Raw genomic sequence first — 17,075 nt, forward strand, 5'->3', positions numbered from 1 at the left:
CTAACAGACGTCTGCTCAACACAACAGATGGCTCCCTCCAGTAACGATAATGATAACGTTCACAAGCCTCGTAGCGGGTATAAACTTGTACACACAATCATATCATTGGTTTACTATACTCGTATATGTATACTCTTCATTTTATCAAGTCACTTTTGGAGTGGCTGATGGTATTAGCGGGTTGCCACATTATCGCTACCTCTCTCTCTCTCTCTCTCTCTCTCTCTCTCTCTCTCTCTCTCTCTCTCATTTTCGTTTTTTTTCTTTTCATTTCTTCTCTCACTCTCCTTGTTTAGGCCGGTCAACCCTTACCTCATGGTGTGGAAAATAAATGAATATATGATATTTTAAAATGTAGAAAAATGTTGGGGAGAGAATTTTTTGGGGGGGAGGGGCATCAGCCGATCGTAGCTATTAGGCCAGAGAGAGTGGAGGGGGAGAGCGAGAGAGTGGGGGTAGGGGAGGGAGGGAGAACGAGAGAGAAGGGTGAAGCGGCAACACAGCTAGCCTGAGACAACCACACTCAAAGAGACTCAATAAAATGTAAAGACCAGAGAATGGTAGTAACAGTACGTGGCACAGGACAATCACAAGTCGGATTCATAATGTCGAGGCTTATCTGTCATTACATTTTACGACACCATATCCCAGGGCAACACATTATCATTAAATACTAAATTAGTCAACAAAAAACATCAATTAACACTCACGTATCTGCCGGGTAGTTAGGCTCATCGGGATCGACATCATTGTGGTAATCGTAGTCCCACAGGGTATGAGGGTTATTGTCAATGTCTATCTGGTCCCGTGCGTAGTGTCGTTCCCCTGTAACACGGCAAGGATGACATTTGTTTGTCAGGCTAGAACAGTGGTCGAGTTGTCTGCACACGTGGGCTTTGCTCTGGTGTTCTTGTTCCCTTTCGAGGAAGTTTCAGCCAATCGTTCTGGGTTTCTGAGTACATTTCTGGCACAAACACTTTCACGCGCAGTAAATGTATCACTTCCGGCAGTTTCGACACGCATGGTTACTGCACTAACCAGACATAAGCACCAAGATAAGCAAAACACGAGGACACCGTAAATCCACTAAACCGTAGGATGACTGATGGGCTGCACGAGTTTAGCGAGCGTTGATTGGCCACAATAGCTTGTCTCAGAGCCTGCCATTGGATACCAGGCGCTTGACGACATGTGCCACGCCCTCCCATTGGCCGCACCACAGCACGTTTGTCTGTGGGAGTCTTGCTGGGCTAAATGCTGGTGGGGCACATGAATTCTTTATTTCTTTTTTTTTTAAGAGTAACTAACCTCTACGCTCCTTTATGAAGCCCAATTAACGGGTAGAGTGGGGAACGGTGGAGGTGCTAAAAGACACAATGGTAACGATTATTCATTGTATAATAATAATAATAATGGTATATTGCAGTTTTCCTGTACATAAAATGTAATGATCGGTTTGAATATTCCTGTTATCACGCTATGGGTTAGTGCAGTGATGACTTTTCCATCCTCCATTCCCCTTCCCATCTTTTTTTTCTGTCTAGGGTCAATGGAGTATGCAGTTTGCATTCACTAATGTAAGTGAAAACGGAAAGTCATTAAGTTGATGTATAAAGCAATCACGATCCTTTTTGCCATAGGCTATCACAGCATAACACACACACACACACACACACACACACACACACACACACACACACACACGGGACAATCCCTTTAAATTGATGCCACATGACACCGTATCAGCATTGCTTTTTACGTAAAACAATCGGACAATTACCTAAATCAACACGCCCATTGCATCAAATTAATATAGGAGATTAAGCCAGCAAAAGGTACATTACTATCGTATTTTCCACGTTGTATTTCCATTCTGTACGATTCCCATGTATCAGCTGGAAGACAGGGGAGACGGGGACTCAAAACTGTACTACTGGGACTGACGGGAGATTAAAAAGACAGACAGTAAGACGGGGACTCAAAAACTGTAGGGGAGAGCCGGTATGATTCGGACACTTTTTAGAAAAATATTTTTAGAAAAAGAAGTTAAAAAGTAGTGTAATTTTGTTGATCTCAAAATGTTCTTCCATCATTTGGCTCTGTAGGCTGCTAATATGACACTCGTAGCTATTTCCAGTTTCCAGATATAGGTGATGAAAGACAAGTTTCTAAATCGTCCGAACCGTCCCCACCCGTGGTGATGGTTCGGCCAGGGAGGTGGGATGGTACGGACACTCATAATACTCGCCATAATATTAATATAATTTATGTTTGATTGGCTAATAAACAAGATTATATCTACTACAAAACATTTGTATAAGGACAAACGTATCCTCTCAATATATAGAGGGGAAAAAATAAAAGGAGAACTACAAGAAATATCTCAAAAATTTTGGTATTATGGCTTCCTTCTCTTCTTACAAGCATAATATCTGAGTATAAATCAACCAAATTAACCTTTTTATAACCGTTGCAACACCTTTAATGTTTAAATTGATATAAATTTAATAAAAATCATGAAAAAATCAACCGTCCGAATCATCACGACTCTATGAAAAGCAAATGTGTGGTCACACTCCTTTTCCAGCACGAGAGCTGGGTGATTGTGTTATACGGCAATACCTTCGCCGTGCATCGCTGCGTCACCGAAATAATTTACATCTCACTAATTGGCACGTTTTTGAAGTGAGAGCTTACGATACACCCTGAAAATATTACATACGAGATGCAAAAAACATAAAATCGGACTTGCATCGAAAATAACAGCCGTGGTTGTCCCTTTGTGGGCCAAGGCAACAAAGTTTTGTACATTCACACAAAATCTCGCGGCACTCACTCCCATACACTTTACAATAAGTGCTATGGCCGGATCATCCCACTGTCCGAATCATCACCGCTCTCCCCTACTACTGGGACTGACAGAAGATTAAAAAGACAGACTGTAAGACGGGGACTCAAAACTGTACGACTGCGCCTGACAGGAGATTAAAAAGACAGTGAGACGGGCACTCAAAACTGTACTACTATCATAACTATACGTGCATAATCGTATAGGTATGATAGGTTGTACATATTGTATATAATAATGGTAAGAAGGAAATTGGCAATAGTGGTTAGTCAAGTACCATAAGTTATTAAAGGGTGAAACGGGTTCGACGCAGTGGGTTCTGTGTTAGTAAAAGTTGAGAAGGGAGGCGCTCGATACCCACACGGTTTTAGTTACCCACTGACCACCATAAGTGATAAACACACCGCTCTTGCTGCTCGCGTCACCGCACCATCCACCCCCCGTCTTCATCATACTATACACCAGCAGCATAGTCAGAGTCGCCGGCCAGCACACCAGCAGCCCATTAACTTCAGTATACATCTTACTAGGAGGCCTCTTTAGTTTGTGTATACTGGACAGGGTGGCCAGCTGCTGCATACTGCGGCTTACAACATACCTGCTGGTGAGTCGCCATCTGTTCTTTCTATTACACTTGTCTACCTGTAACACGGCTCCCTTAGGGGTATACAGTTACGACAACTACTGGGGCTGACGGGAGATTAAAAGGAGACACAGACGGGGAGACGGACTCAACTGTGCTTGGACTGACGGGAGATAAAGCCGCGGACAGAATTTAGTGAGCCACATGAAAAGGATGAAAGCTGGAAAGGAAGATCGAAGACTAACTAAAGGCTACAAAGGAAGGGAGATCAAGGAATAACGACCTCAAAAGCGATACAAAGCGTCAGAGGTCTACAGAAGAAGAAGAAGAGGAGAAGGAAGGGACAAACATTGTTTCCAGCGATAATTATTCAGTTCCGCAATACTGCTAGTCTCGCCAATGTAACAAATATATCAAAGTCGTGTAGTCCTCATAACCCCTCAAATAAGAGAGTGGAGCGCAGACGGTGATGGAAAAGTAGAAATAAATATAAAAGTCCCTCAGTTGAGCACGCTTTGGCAACACGAGTGGTAGCCATGATGAGCGCAGGAGTTGTAGGAATTAGTTCGCTGCTGCAAAATAGCTCACAGGGGGAGGTTCACCTTGCTTTTTTTTTCTATTTCACTCACCGCTATCGTTTACTTGTTCTGCTTCGGCTCCAATACATGGCACAAATAACAGAGCAACACTTTTAATCAGGAGAAAACTTTATAACAAACGAACAGGGCAGATTTTTGAAAGAATTACCCCCTCGTTGATGTCCACTAAGTTCTTGATTGTTTTGTCAGTGCGTCTGGTGTGTAATTTTCTTGTAGGTAAGATCAGCCATAACAAAGATCACAAATGGAAGAAACTAGAACGAAACCAGGCAAATTCAAAGGTTTTTCAACTGTGCATTTCCCAGTGCGCATGCGTGGTTGAGAGCAGAGCGACTTATTTCTGCGGAGAGGTATTTCTCTGGGACACCAGAGAGTAGTAGTCACGCCGTCATTGCTCACCATTTTAACGACGGCTTAGTGCAGTGCATATTACGATCCATTAAGACGTCGTGATCCGGCTGCTCACTCGTATATATCGTAGAACATGTGAGAAGTGTGGTGTGGTGTGTGTGTGACCTTGACTGATGGAACACGGCTGGTTATAGGAGCTTCGAACTTCACACTGCCATGACGACCAAAACTGAGGTGAGGATTGTTTGCGAGAGAGAGAGAGAGAGAGAGAGAGAGAGAGAGAGAGAGAGAGAGAGAGAGAGAGAATAATAAGCTCTCCATTTTATCAAGTTACTGTGGGTGTGGCCGCCTCAGTCAGCTGTCTTGAAACGTCTCCGGCGCGGTGTCTTTGTTTATTCTAGTGTTTTGTTTTTTGGCAGTATTTTGTTTTTTTCATTTATTTATCACTGTTTTCTTGTACGTGTTTATTTATTTGCAGTATATTTATGAATTTATATATTACCGTTCCGTTCCAGTCCATTCCCTTCCCTTCCTTTAACTTCCCTTCCTTTAACTTCCCTTCCTTTAACTTCCCTTGATGTCACACTACTTAACGTCGCACAACGAACAGAGAAGTACACACATTATTTTGTCCACGGAAAACCAATCTTTCGCAGAATTATTTGGTTTTATTATATAATTGAATGAACAGGTTTTATATATATATTTAGTAAATTAACGTTATGAGGGAGAGAGGGTGGCAGTGACTATGTGGCATATTACCCGTTAATCCGCCAGCCACACCTAAAGTTATTAGATAAAATGGAAAGAATATATGTTTAAGGCTCATTCTCTGACCAACAAGCATAAAAAATTCTCTCTCTCTCTCTCTCTCTCTCTCTCTCTCTCTCTCTCTCTCTCTCTCCGTTTCTTTCTAATCTCATTACCTCTCTTGTCACGTCCTTTCTCTTCTTCCTTCCCTCTCTCACTCCACTTCTCCATCCCTTCCCTCTCTCTCCTCCTCATTCCTTTCCTCTCTTCTTCCCTCCTGTTCCTTCAAGGCGTGTGTATTATGACAAGGCGGGAGCGAAACGTCTCAGCAGATGTCACATTTACTTTGGAGCGAGGAAAAACTTTAATTAACCAGTGACAGCGAAAATTATCCTTGCACTACAATCAGAATTTTACTTGAATTCATTATAACTTTAGGCAAGACTTATTTCGCAGCCCCTCTCTCTCTTTCCTGTGGACAAATGTAATAATAACTTTTTTTTTACTGTTAAGCCCAAAAAAGCATAACGTACCTTGCGTGTGTTTAGATATGGAGAGAGAGAGAGAGAGAGAGAGAGAGAGAGAGAGAGAGAGAGAGAGAGAGAGAGAGAGAGAGAATCTAGCCACAATTTAAGTTTGCAAGTTAAAGAAGCCAATTCATCTCCCAAATCCCTTCATTGTCCTTTCCTCATGTTATCAATCAGCATATTTGGCTCCTTTGACTTCTGCGACTTCCGGCAAAAGTTTTTCAATCACGATTTTTGAAGCCTTTCTTACCGTTTTCGCGGCAAATTACTTTTTATTCTTATTCATCTTCCATCTGTTTCATTTTTATTCATTCGTTCCCTCTTTTTCGTTTAGTCTTTCATTTAATATTATTCACTTTTATCTTAAGTCTTATTCTTATTCTTCTTTTGACAGGGTATTAAGTTTATTCATTCGTTTCCACTTTCATCATTCTGTCTGTCTGTCTCTCTGTCTGTGTCTCTCTGTCTCTGTCTCTGTCTCTCTGTCTCTCTGTCTCTCTCTCTTTCTGTGTGTGTGTGTGTGTGTGTGTGTGTGTGTGTGTGTGTGTGCGCTTATTTCGATCCTCAAATCTGTATCCATAAAGTTGCCTTCGACGACCATCATCACCCCTCGTTGCTCCTCCTCCTCCTCCTTTGCAACTCATACTTCCCACCCTTCCTCCTTACTCGCACTTCAGCAAGACCAATACTTTCGCTTCTCCCGTGCAAAGTTTGGGTCACATGATGGCATTTAAGACTCCGCGTGATATTAGAAACTATTCGTGGTGAGCGTTGTATATTATTATTATTATTGTTATTATTATTACTATTATTATTAGTAGTAGTAGTAGTATTAGAATTAGAATTAGTATTATTAATATTAATACCATTACTAGTTATTAGTTTTGTTGTAAAAACAAACTACTGTTGTAAGTTATAGTTTATTGTCACTACAACAATTAAAACTACTGCTGTTCTACCATTAAAGCTACTGCTGATCCTATTGCTGCTACTACCACTATTATTTTTATACTACTACTACTACTACTGCTGCTGCTGCTACCACCCCTACTACTACGATTGATGGAATCCTGTCAGAGAGAGAGAGAGAGAGAGAGAGAGAGAGAGAGAGAGAGAGAGAGTAGAAAGCTATATTGCATTTTTGTTCATGGACTCACACATATTAGCAAACAAACTTTCCCTTTAACAAAATATTAAAAACACCACTATTCGCAGCGTACAATTCCGCTTTAGGTGTCATAATTGCTTTCACGTGAATGGGAAATGTTCACCTGCAAAACACAGACTATGACAGTTCAACTCATAACTTTTTTTTTTTCGCGCTCTCTGAATTTGTCAAACGCCATTGGTCTACTAAACTAACTGCACACATGAATCTCCCGCTCTAATGACAGGAACAATACACGAATGAGTGATCCTGAACATGTACATAGAATAGTGTGTTCAGAGAATGATTCATATATGCGTTATTACATAAAAAAAATGCATGGGGCAATGTGGGAATGAATTATGCAGAACGTGTGAGCTGAGTTGTTTATTTTATGAATGATCTGTATTTTACGCTGCAACATAGAAAAATTCGCAACTATTAACCTGCGTCATTTTTTTAATAAGTACAGAAGTTAATTTTATGGAGGATTAACACTGACGTAATTGTGTAAAATATATAATTGTCAACTGATCTAATTTTAAGCCATTTACGTGGGCTGATATGAGCATTTGTAAGAAAAGCATAATTAAGATTAACACTGTCTTATCCTTCAAGTATTCTGATTTACATTTCTTTATTGATTGTTAAAACCTTATAAACTAATCTTAATCAGCAAGCTATTTTTTGTCATATTGCTAAATGAAATGAAGCAATCTAGATCAGCATTTCCCAACCTGGGGGAAATTTCCGGGAAATTTCATGATTCCAGGGGGGAAATTTAACCTGAAAGGAATATGAATTACTAGCAATTAGTCGGCGGAAACGGGGCGTCAGAGCTACTGATTGACTAATTTGTATTATTATTATTAAGTAAATATTGTGTTTATCTACTTTTTATTAATTATATGTTATTTGTGTTATTAAGCAAGTAAATTTCGTGTTTTGGGTACTTTTTTCCTCGTCCACATGAAGGGGGAAATGCAGGTGGTTGAAGTTGATGAAGGGAAACGACAGAAAAAAGGTTGGGAACCACTGACTAACCCCTCATGTATTTAACGTTAATGCGATCGAAAGTTTGACAAAAGTTAGATGAAATTATAAACGGAAGACCAAGGTATATTGGGCTATATTCTTAAACATTTCGTCGTCAAAGCTCACATATTTGACAAAGCCTTCGTAAGAGTTTTGAGCATTTCCGTGAGTAGTGTTATGACCCGGGTGATAGCTTGACCCTTCTCCTGTACCATGAACTTTAAAGAGCACCTGGAAATAGTTGATGTGAGAGGCGGAAGCGTCTAAAAATACAAGCCGTAGTCTCCTCGGGGATGACTGATGGAGAGAAGGTGTTTTCAGGATATACCATTAAGGTTGCCTGATTCCTTATAATGTCCCTATATCCGTGAGTGTACCGGTGTGTGGGTTTTTTTTTTTTTCATTTTTTTCTAACCATCACTATGAATCCTCATTAGCGGGCCTTTTTGTTGTTGTTATTGTTGCTGTTGTTGTTGTTTCCTGTTTGAGTGGAGGGAAACAAAAGAAATAAAAAGTGACAATGGAGGAGGAAGAGAAGAAGGAATGAGATATAAAGGAACAGGATGCAGCAAGGGAAGGATTCAAGAGTTGCTTCCATATCTGTAAAAAATAAAATAAATACATCCATTAATAAATTTACACTTTAGTAAACCTAACTCAACCTGTTAACCAATAAGTCATACAACGTCCTTTTTTCTTCTCTTTCCAGGTACGTTTAACAACCAGGCCACTGTCGCAAGGGCTTCCAAAGTTCCCACGCGTGAGTAATGGAACTTTTTTCTTCTCTGTTTCAGCCCCATGTCAATATACGCCCCCTCACACCTTTGGCAATTAAGAGGGGAGTGTGTGTGGGTGGGAGGAGGAGGGAGAAAAGGAAGAGGAGGAGGAGGAGGAGGAGGAAGATATGAGGTTGGTAGTTGTGGTGACTGAGGAGGAGGAGAATTTATGCAACCCCCACATCCTAATTGTTACACCCGAAGGAGGAAGAAGAGTGAAGGAAAGGGAGCAGAATGTGGATGTTTATGTATAGGAAGTAGGAGGAGGAGGAGGAAATAGGAAGAGGTATGTGTGTGTGTGTGTGTGTGTGTGTGTGTGTGTGTGTGTGTGTGTGTGTGTGTGTTATTGACCACGGCCTGATCATGAGCTGGAGTTGTCATTGCTAGTTAGTATGCATGAGGAACGGAAAAGGTGATGAGAGTAAAAGATTGAATAGAGAAACGAAGGGAAGCAGCAACGTGACAGAGGGATAATGTTAATAAAAAGAATAGAAAAAAGAAGTGATGAAGATAAAAAAAAAAAGAATAGAGAAACTAAGAGGAACGAAAAGCTAAAAAAGAGAATGAGGCAAGACTAACAATAATGAAGCGAAATGTATGAAGACAAAGGATAAAGAAAGAGAAACGAGACGGTTAAATAAGTATGAAGACAAGGAAGAAAAATATGAGGGCAAGGAAGAAGAAAAAAAATATGTAGGCCAAGCAGAAAATTATGGAGGGGGAGAAAGAAAAAAAAGCAGAAACGTAAAAAAGGAGGAGGGAGGAAGAGAAAAAATAGAGGAAAAAAAGAAAGGAGAGAAATCAGTAAATAAACCAAAAAGCAGAAAAATACATAGGAAAAAAGAAAGGAAGAGGAAGGAAACATGGGAAAGAGGAAAGGATAAAGAGAGCAAAAGAAAGGAAGAAGACACAAAAGAAGGAAATGGGAAAAAAATGGATTTAGGAGAAAATGAAAGGAAACGAGGGAAATAGGAAGTGGCTGAATGAAGGAGGAAGAGGAGGGGCAAAAATATTAAAAGGGAAATAAGTACTAAAGGAAGAGAATGTAGCAAGGGAAGGATAAAGGGAGGAAAAGGGGATCTGGGTAAAAAGGAAGGAAAAAAAAAAGCGCGGGCAAGGAAAGGCAAAGAAGAGGAGGAAGGAAAATAGAGGTAGAGAGAAAAGTGATGAATGTGCGGAGAAAAAATGGAAGGAAAAAATTGAATGACTGGAGAGAAAAAAATGAAGAACTGTGGGTGGACGACGAGAGAGAGAGAGAGAGAGAGAGAGAGAGAGAGAGAGAGAGAGAGAGAGAGAGAGAGAGAGGATTCGCAAACTATATATACCTTGACTAACAGCGAACAAACCAAAAGAAAGAAAAATCAAAAGAAAAAATACAGAAACGCAATTACTAAAGAAAACTCAAACGCCTATTTTAGTTCTCCGTAAAAAAAAAAAAACTTAAAAAAAAAACTAAGGTGTAGGCGAGTATGAAAAAAAACTCCAGAACGAAAGCTTGATAAAAAAAAAACATTGAAAGAAAAAAAAATACTGAAAAGCAATTCGTGTAAGGGAGAAGAGCAATGAGAGATAGGAAAGGTAGAAAGTAAAATCTATATGGACTGCTGGATAGGAGTAAGGAGTGGGGGTGGGATGGGAGGAGGGGATAAAGTGATGGATATGGGAGAGTAAGAAGAAATATGGATGTGGATTGACGTGTAGGGGAGAATTTATGGATTGACTGATGAATATGACAGTCATAGGATAAAATGATAGATATTGTAATGCTTAATGAATTGACTGGAGGCTATGGGGGAAGAGATATGGATGTAGATTGATATATAGGGGAAAGTTTAGGGATAGACTGATGGATAGAAGGACAATTAGTGATAGATATAGGTGGCTTGATGGATTAACTAGGGGATATAGGGAGAAGAGATTGATGTGGTGAGGATGAGATGATTGATGAGACTTTTTGGATAGACTAGTGAGAAGGGTTAGATCATATGGATTAGTTGAAGTTTAATTTAAGTAGTGGGTTGAAGGTGGACTCGAAATCGGATTGGTGGATTAATCAAAGGTTAATACGTAGATCGGTAACTTAAGATAGCGTTGATTGGTATGTATTGGGTAGGTTGGTAAATAGAGTTGGTAAAGGATTATAGAAAAGGTAGAGAGCACTGCTGGAAGGATGTTTAATAGAGTTAATAAATATAGGGAAGACTAACGAATAAATTGATGGATAATAAATGTTAGTAAGTGGGTTTAATGCATTCAGGGAGGGTAAATAGATACAGTGGTTTATAGATAGGGCCGTACTATTTTATTTCGACCCCCCAAGCACACGTATTTGACAAGGCTTTCGTAGGAGTTTTGGACATTTCCAGGGGTAGTTTTATCACCCTGGTGGTAGTTGAACCCCTCCTCTGTACCATGAACCTAAAAAAAACACTCATTAGAACCCGACTGATCTCCTTTTCGGCCTTGGGAAATAGTTGTCAGGGGAGGAACCGTTTGACAACACCGATTATAGTGTCAGTTGATGAACGGATTGATGTATAGAGGACGGGGTAAAAATGAACTGGTGGATGAATAGTGTTAGTGGATGATTTGATGGGTATAGAATGTTTAAAAGAAAAGTGTTTGTTGGTGGATGATTTGATGGGTATAGAATGTTTAAAAGAAAAGTGTTTGTTGGTGGATGATTTGATGGGTATAGAATGTTTAAAAGAAAAGTGTTAGTTGGTGGATGATTTGATGGGTATAGTAAAAGAAAAGTGTTTATTGGTGGATGATTTGATGGGTATAGAATGTTTAAAAGTGTTAGTTGGTGGATGATTTGATGGGTATAGAATGTTTAAAAGAAAAGTGTTAGTTGGTGGATGATTTGATGGGTATAGAATGTTTAAAAGAAAAGTATTAGTGGATGATTTGATGGGTATAGAATGTTTAAAAGAAAAATGTTAGTTGGTGGATGATTTGATGGGTATAGAACGTTTAAAAGAAAAGTTTTAGTTGGTGGATGATTTGATGGGTCTAGAATGTTTAAAAGAAAAGTGTTAGTTGGTGGATGATTTGATGGGTATAGAATGTTTAAAAGAAAAGTGTTAGTTGGTGGATGATTTGATGGGTCTAGAATGTTTAAAAGTGTTAGTTGGTGGATGATTTGATGGGTATAGAATGTTTAAAAGAAAAGTTTTAGTTGGTGGATGATTTGATGGGTCTAGAATGTTTAAAAGAAAAGTGTTAGTTGGTGGATGATTTGATGGGTATAGAATGTTTAAAAGAAAAGTTTTAGTTGGTGGATGATTTGATGGGTCTAGAATGTTTAAAAGAAAAGTGTTAGTTGGTGGATGATTTGATGGGTATAGAATGTTTAAAAGAAAAGTGTTAGCTGGTGGATGATTTGATGGGTCTAGAATGTTTAAAAGAAAAGTGTTAGCTGGTGGATGATTTGATGGGTATAGAATGTTTAAAAGAAAAGTGTTAGTTGGTGGATGATTTGATGGGTATAGAATGTTTAAAAGAAAAGTGTTAGCTGGTGGATGATTTGATGGGTATATAATGTTTAAAAGAAAAGTGTTAGTTGGTGGATGATTTGATGGGTATAGAATGTTTAAAAGAAAAAGTAATCAACTAAAATAGTGGTAAGCTCTCTGACGGCAGAAAGTCATTAACCCGGATTGGATGAGAAAATGATTGATGAAAAGCTATATTACTTACACAACAACAGAAAAGGGGAATACTGTTTAATTATTACGAGAGAGAGAGAGAGAGAGAGAGAGAGAGAGAGAGAGAGAGAGAGAGAGAGAGAGAGAGAGAGAGAGAGAGTTATTTACACTAGAAAACTTTCGTGTGGTAATTAAAGGTAAGGGAAAGGTACAAACAGGTTGTGTGTGTGTGTGTGTGTGTTAGTATTGGTTTCTATGTCTATCTCTGTGCATCTCTCTCTCTCTCTCTCTCTCTCTCTCTCTCTAAAGTCGCATCGTCTGTGTTTCCAAGAATATTTTTAAACAAATTAATTTATTTTCCGAACAAAGAAAAAAAAATGTATCAGTTAACCCATTTACGCAACCATAACAAAGACCAAAGCAATAGGCAGTTTAAAATCCAATCCCAATATCAGCTCTATTTTTATCTCATCTTCACTACACTTTTTCTCTTTCTTTCTTTCTCTCCTGAAACTCGAGCGGCTGAAGCATTTTTCAATATCCTTCCGTGCAGACAGATCCTGATGCCCCGCCGCCTACCTGCTTGCCTCTGTCTGTTCCCTCGCTCCCACCCTTTAAGACTGACAGACGGGCGAGGATCCAGACAGGCCTTACTCCCTCGTGCAATGTGTACCTTTCATGGCCTTTTTTCCAAGGTTTTTTTTTGTGTGTGTGTTCTTTCCTGTTTTTCTTTGTACCTTTTCGTTCTTCCTGTCTATATTTTTTTACACTGGTGAGTCAAGCTTTTAATCTCCCGGATATTTTCACCTTTGATCTAATACTAATTCGTTAGTATTGTGTTAGCTTAGTGTGTGTGTGTGTGTGTGTGTGTGTGTGTGTGTGTGTCCTTGCACAATATCCAAGCAAATATGTCTATATATTACAAAACAAGTCTTGCCTGTATTGTCTGTCTCTCTAGTCTCTCTACAACATGTAGTTTCCATCAACATAATTAATTGCAACATTGCTTTTGTCGTTACGTGTTCAATTCATAATTACAAAATCAGTCAGAGTCGGATAGGGGAGTATCATAAACTTGCCTCGCGGACAGAGTCTAGATGAATGAGGGACAAGGGACAGGGAATGGAGGGAAGGTTACAGGCTGCAGGGAAGGGTTCAGAGAGTGACAGAAGGGTATACACCAGAGGAGGGACGGCAGGGGAAAGGGATAGGGAGAAAGAATGAGGGACAGGAAACAGGGCAAGTAGAGAAGGTGACGGGGAAGGGGTGCAGAGCGTGACAGAAAGGTAATGAAGGAGGACGACAGGGGAAGAGGATAGGGTGAGGCAGAAAAAAATGAAGGGTTGCAGGGATGGTGATAGAGAGGAGGGAGACGAGATGAAGGGAATAAGGGATAGGTCGGAGAAGTGATGAAGGGAGGGAATAGGGCGAGAGGCTAAGGAAGAATGGGGACGAGAGGAAAAGGAGGAAAGGAAGGAAAATGGAGAAAGAAGGAGAATGGAGAAAGGAGGAAAGACGAGAAGGAGAGAACGGAGAAGGGAAGAAATAAAAGGAGGGAGAAGAGAGAATAAATGAAAGAAAACAAGAGGAAAATGAAGGGAAAGTGAGAGAAGAAAAGAGAGATGAGAAGAGGCTGTAGAAGTGATGCAGAGAGCGTGAATGAGTTTATAATGGGAAAACGGAGACAGGGAGACAGGGAGACAGAGGGAGAGATATGGAGGAGGGAGAAGGGACGAAGGGTTGCAGGGTGAATGAGTTGAGGGACAGAAGTGGACTGGAGAGAATGGAGAGAGGGAAGAGGGAGAGATGATGAAAGACTAGAGGGGAAGGAGAGGGAGGGGATATGATGGAGGGCAGCAGAAGAGAGGATAGGGAGGGGAAGGAGGGAGGGAAGGGGGAGATGACGAAAAACGATAGTGGAGGAGGTAGGGGGGGGTTATGGTGGAGGGTAGCAGGGGGAGGAGGGAATGGAGGGAGAGAAGGGGAATAGGGAGGAGGGAGAGGAGAGAATGTTTACGAGAGACACGGAGCTACACGAAGGAACACTGTGCTCAAAAAAAAAAAAAAAAAAGTTATATACACTCACAGAAAACGGAGAACTGTGTCGTTTTAATCCTTTTTTTTTTTTTTTTTACCCTTGACTGCGCTAACAGGAGAAAAAAATCGAGGAAAAGAAATCATTTAACATCTAGCCCTAAAAAAAATGGAGAGGAAAAAAATAACTCCATTTAAACGGTATTTTTTTTTATACACTTGACATTATTTGAGAGAAGGAACACTTTAAATGGATATGCTCGTTTGAAAAGGGACGTGTGAGTTGTCAGGAAAGCGAGAGGGAAAATGACAAACGTTGAGCTAAAATTCGAGGCTCTCACACGGAGACTCGCGCGCCCAGACTGATGGTAATCCTCGCCAATTGCAATTTCTCTAAAACCCCTGATGATGAACATTTTAGAAGAGGTGTTTTTGGATGAGAGGTTTGTTTATGCTTTATCACGCGAGAGAGAGAGAGAGAGAGAGAGAGAGAGAGAGAGAGAGAGAGAGAGAGAGAGAGAGAGAGAGAGAGAGAGAGAGAGAGAGAGAGAGAGAGAGCGCATGGAAGCAAGCAAGAAGAGAAGGAAAATGAGAGAGAGAGAGAGAGAGAGAGAGAGAGAGAGAGAGAGAGAGAGAGAGAGAGAGAGAGAGAGAGAGAGAGAGAGAGAGAGAGAGAGAGACTAACCTTGTTCAGTATTTCTGTATAGATATTTAGGAGGAAAATCAGTCTATAGGTTATTTCATGCTATACCACAAATACCTAGTCATCTTCACTCATCCTCTCAAATTCCCATTGTAAGTTTTTTGGAGCATGTGAATCGTTAATTAGAAGTTCATGGATCTTTTTTTACAGCAAAGGAAACAGATCAGGGGCAAAACAAAAGGAAACCACAATAAAAAAGCCTATAAAAAGCTTAAAAGAAAAGAGTTCAGAGGAGCGGCAGATTAACGAGAGAGGATTTCAAACCAAATTCGATATAATTCTTCGCTAATTCCTTCAAAATCCTTCATTCCTTCAAAATCCTTCATAAGTATTGTGTTGTGTACAAGTTGTGTATCGCCCAACTTTCAAGGGAGATGATATAAATAGTTAAATACCAACCCCAAAATTTATCTCTATAGTTATATATACGTTTTTCATATTTTTCATTTGTTTACTCGTATTGTAAGATGTTTATTACCCTCTTTTCCTCCACTTCTACATTCTTCTTTATTATCTCGTTCCCCTTCTGCTTCTCTATCATTGCTTTCACCTTCATTTTCTCCCTCTCAGCGTCTCAGGTGTTTGGGGTTGCTGAACAGGCGGGTTATCGTGTCCGCACTCCTTCCTCTCTACCTGACTCTCCTCGCAACAAGAATAAAAAAATAAAGAATAAGAATAACTTGCAATATAGTCTTCATTCACGTACCGTTTAACACACCAGAGAGATGGCTAAGAAATCGCCAAAATTCGCATATATTTGCTTCATTATTTGTCCTGTTTCGATGTTTGCGTAATAAGCTTATGTGCCCGCAGCTCAAAGAGGAAGGCTAATAGGCGATCAAAGGTGACTTTTCCTCAGTAACACCTTTAATTAAGCCTCCACCAAAACAAATAATAATCTCCCTAGTTTCAGTAACGTTCCCGGTGACATATATTAAGAGGTGGCAACGCTGCAGTATTTACTGATGCGGAATAATCTCTTAGCTATCGGAAAAAAAAAATTGACAAAATTCACTTAGGTTTGTTAATAAGTTAAGGTTTGTTAATAAGGTTTATGGTGAATGTTTTAATAGCTCTCCGTGCACCAGGTTCACTTAGGTTTGTTAGTAAGTTTTATGGTGAGTGTTTTAATAGCTCTCCGTGCACCAGGTTCACTTAGGTTTGTTAATAAGGTTTATGGTGAGTGTTTTAATAGCTCTCCGTGCACCAGGTTCACTTAGGTTTGTTAGTAAGTTTTATGGTGAATGTTTTAATAGCTCTCCGTGCACCATTATCAGTTCAGTAGATTCTTTATTGTATTTGTTATTTTTTTGCCAGAAAGAAATGAAAAAAATTAATCTGGTCAGCCTCGGATCTTCAAGTCATTACATGTGAAGAATTAGATATGTTATATTTATTCTAACTTCATTTTTATCTTTTTGCTCGGAAGATATAAAAAAAGACTCCACAGTATTTTATTCAGAACTAAATATCCTAACAATCACTACTGAACAATTACCTGTTACTTTGCTATTTCTTGGTTGTACGTGCTGAATAACTTTTTTTTGTGTGTGATATATATATATATATATATATATATATAGAGAGAGAGAGAGAGAGAGAGAGAGAGAGAGAGAGAGAGAGAGAGAGAGAGAGAGAGAGAGAGAGAGAGAGAGAGAGAGAGAGAGAGAGAGAGAGAGAGAGAGAGAGAGAGAGAGACCGAAAAAAAAGGGAGATTCCTAAGAACTTTTAAACCGTTGACTTCATTCTCGTAGCAACTCACCCCTTCCTTTCCATCGTCTCGGGTAGAAAGAAAAATAGATGTAGATTTATCGCAGTCATTTTTCATAGCTTTATTTTACACTGGTATTTATTTCTGCCGGCATTTTTATTACGGTTATTTGTTTACCGTTGTAGGCAGATTACGTTGCGGTCTGTTATAATATTTACCTCGGAAAAAAAATATATCGTTGACTTCTGTAGTGTTGAATGAGCGCAACGAGATAACAGTTGGCTTTGTTTCCCCCGCCATCAAAGAGAGACCCGGCGCGACTAGTCTGACGGTCTGATCCCTGGAGGTTTGCCGTGTCACC

At 39.8% G+C, this 17,075-nt stretch overlaps 1 long non-coding RNA gene across 1 annotated transcript in view; it reads right to left on the bottom strand.

The window, feature by feature from the left end:
* Nucleotides 1-1,175, bottom strand: part of LOC127001931 (uncharacterized) — an 81,752-nt gene extending 80,577 nt beyond the window's left edge. The window contains exon 1 of the long non-coding RNA XR_007755565.1: nt 711-1,175. This is a non-coding gene — a long non-coding RNA (uncharacterized LOC127001931). The remainder of the gene's footprint in view (nt 1-710) is intronic.
* Nucleotides 1,176-17,075: the final 15,900 nt, after the last annotated feature.

Source organism: Eriocheir sinensis, chromosome 22 (genome assembly GCF_024679095.1).
Source record: "Eriocheir sinensis breed Jianghai 21 chromosome 22, ASM2467909v1, whole genome shotgun sequence".
NCBI classification, from domain to species: Eukaryota; Metazoa; Arthropoda; class Malacostraca; order Decapoda; family Varunidae; genus Eriocheir; species Eriocheir sinensis.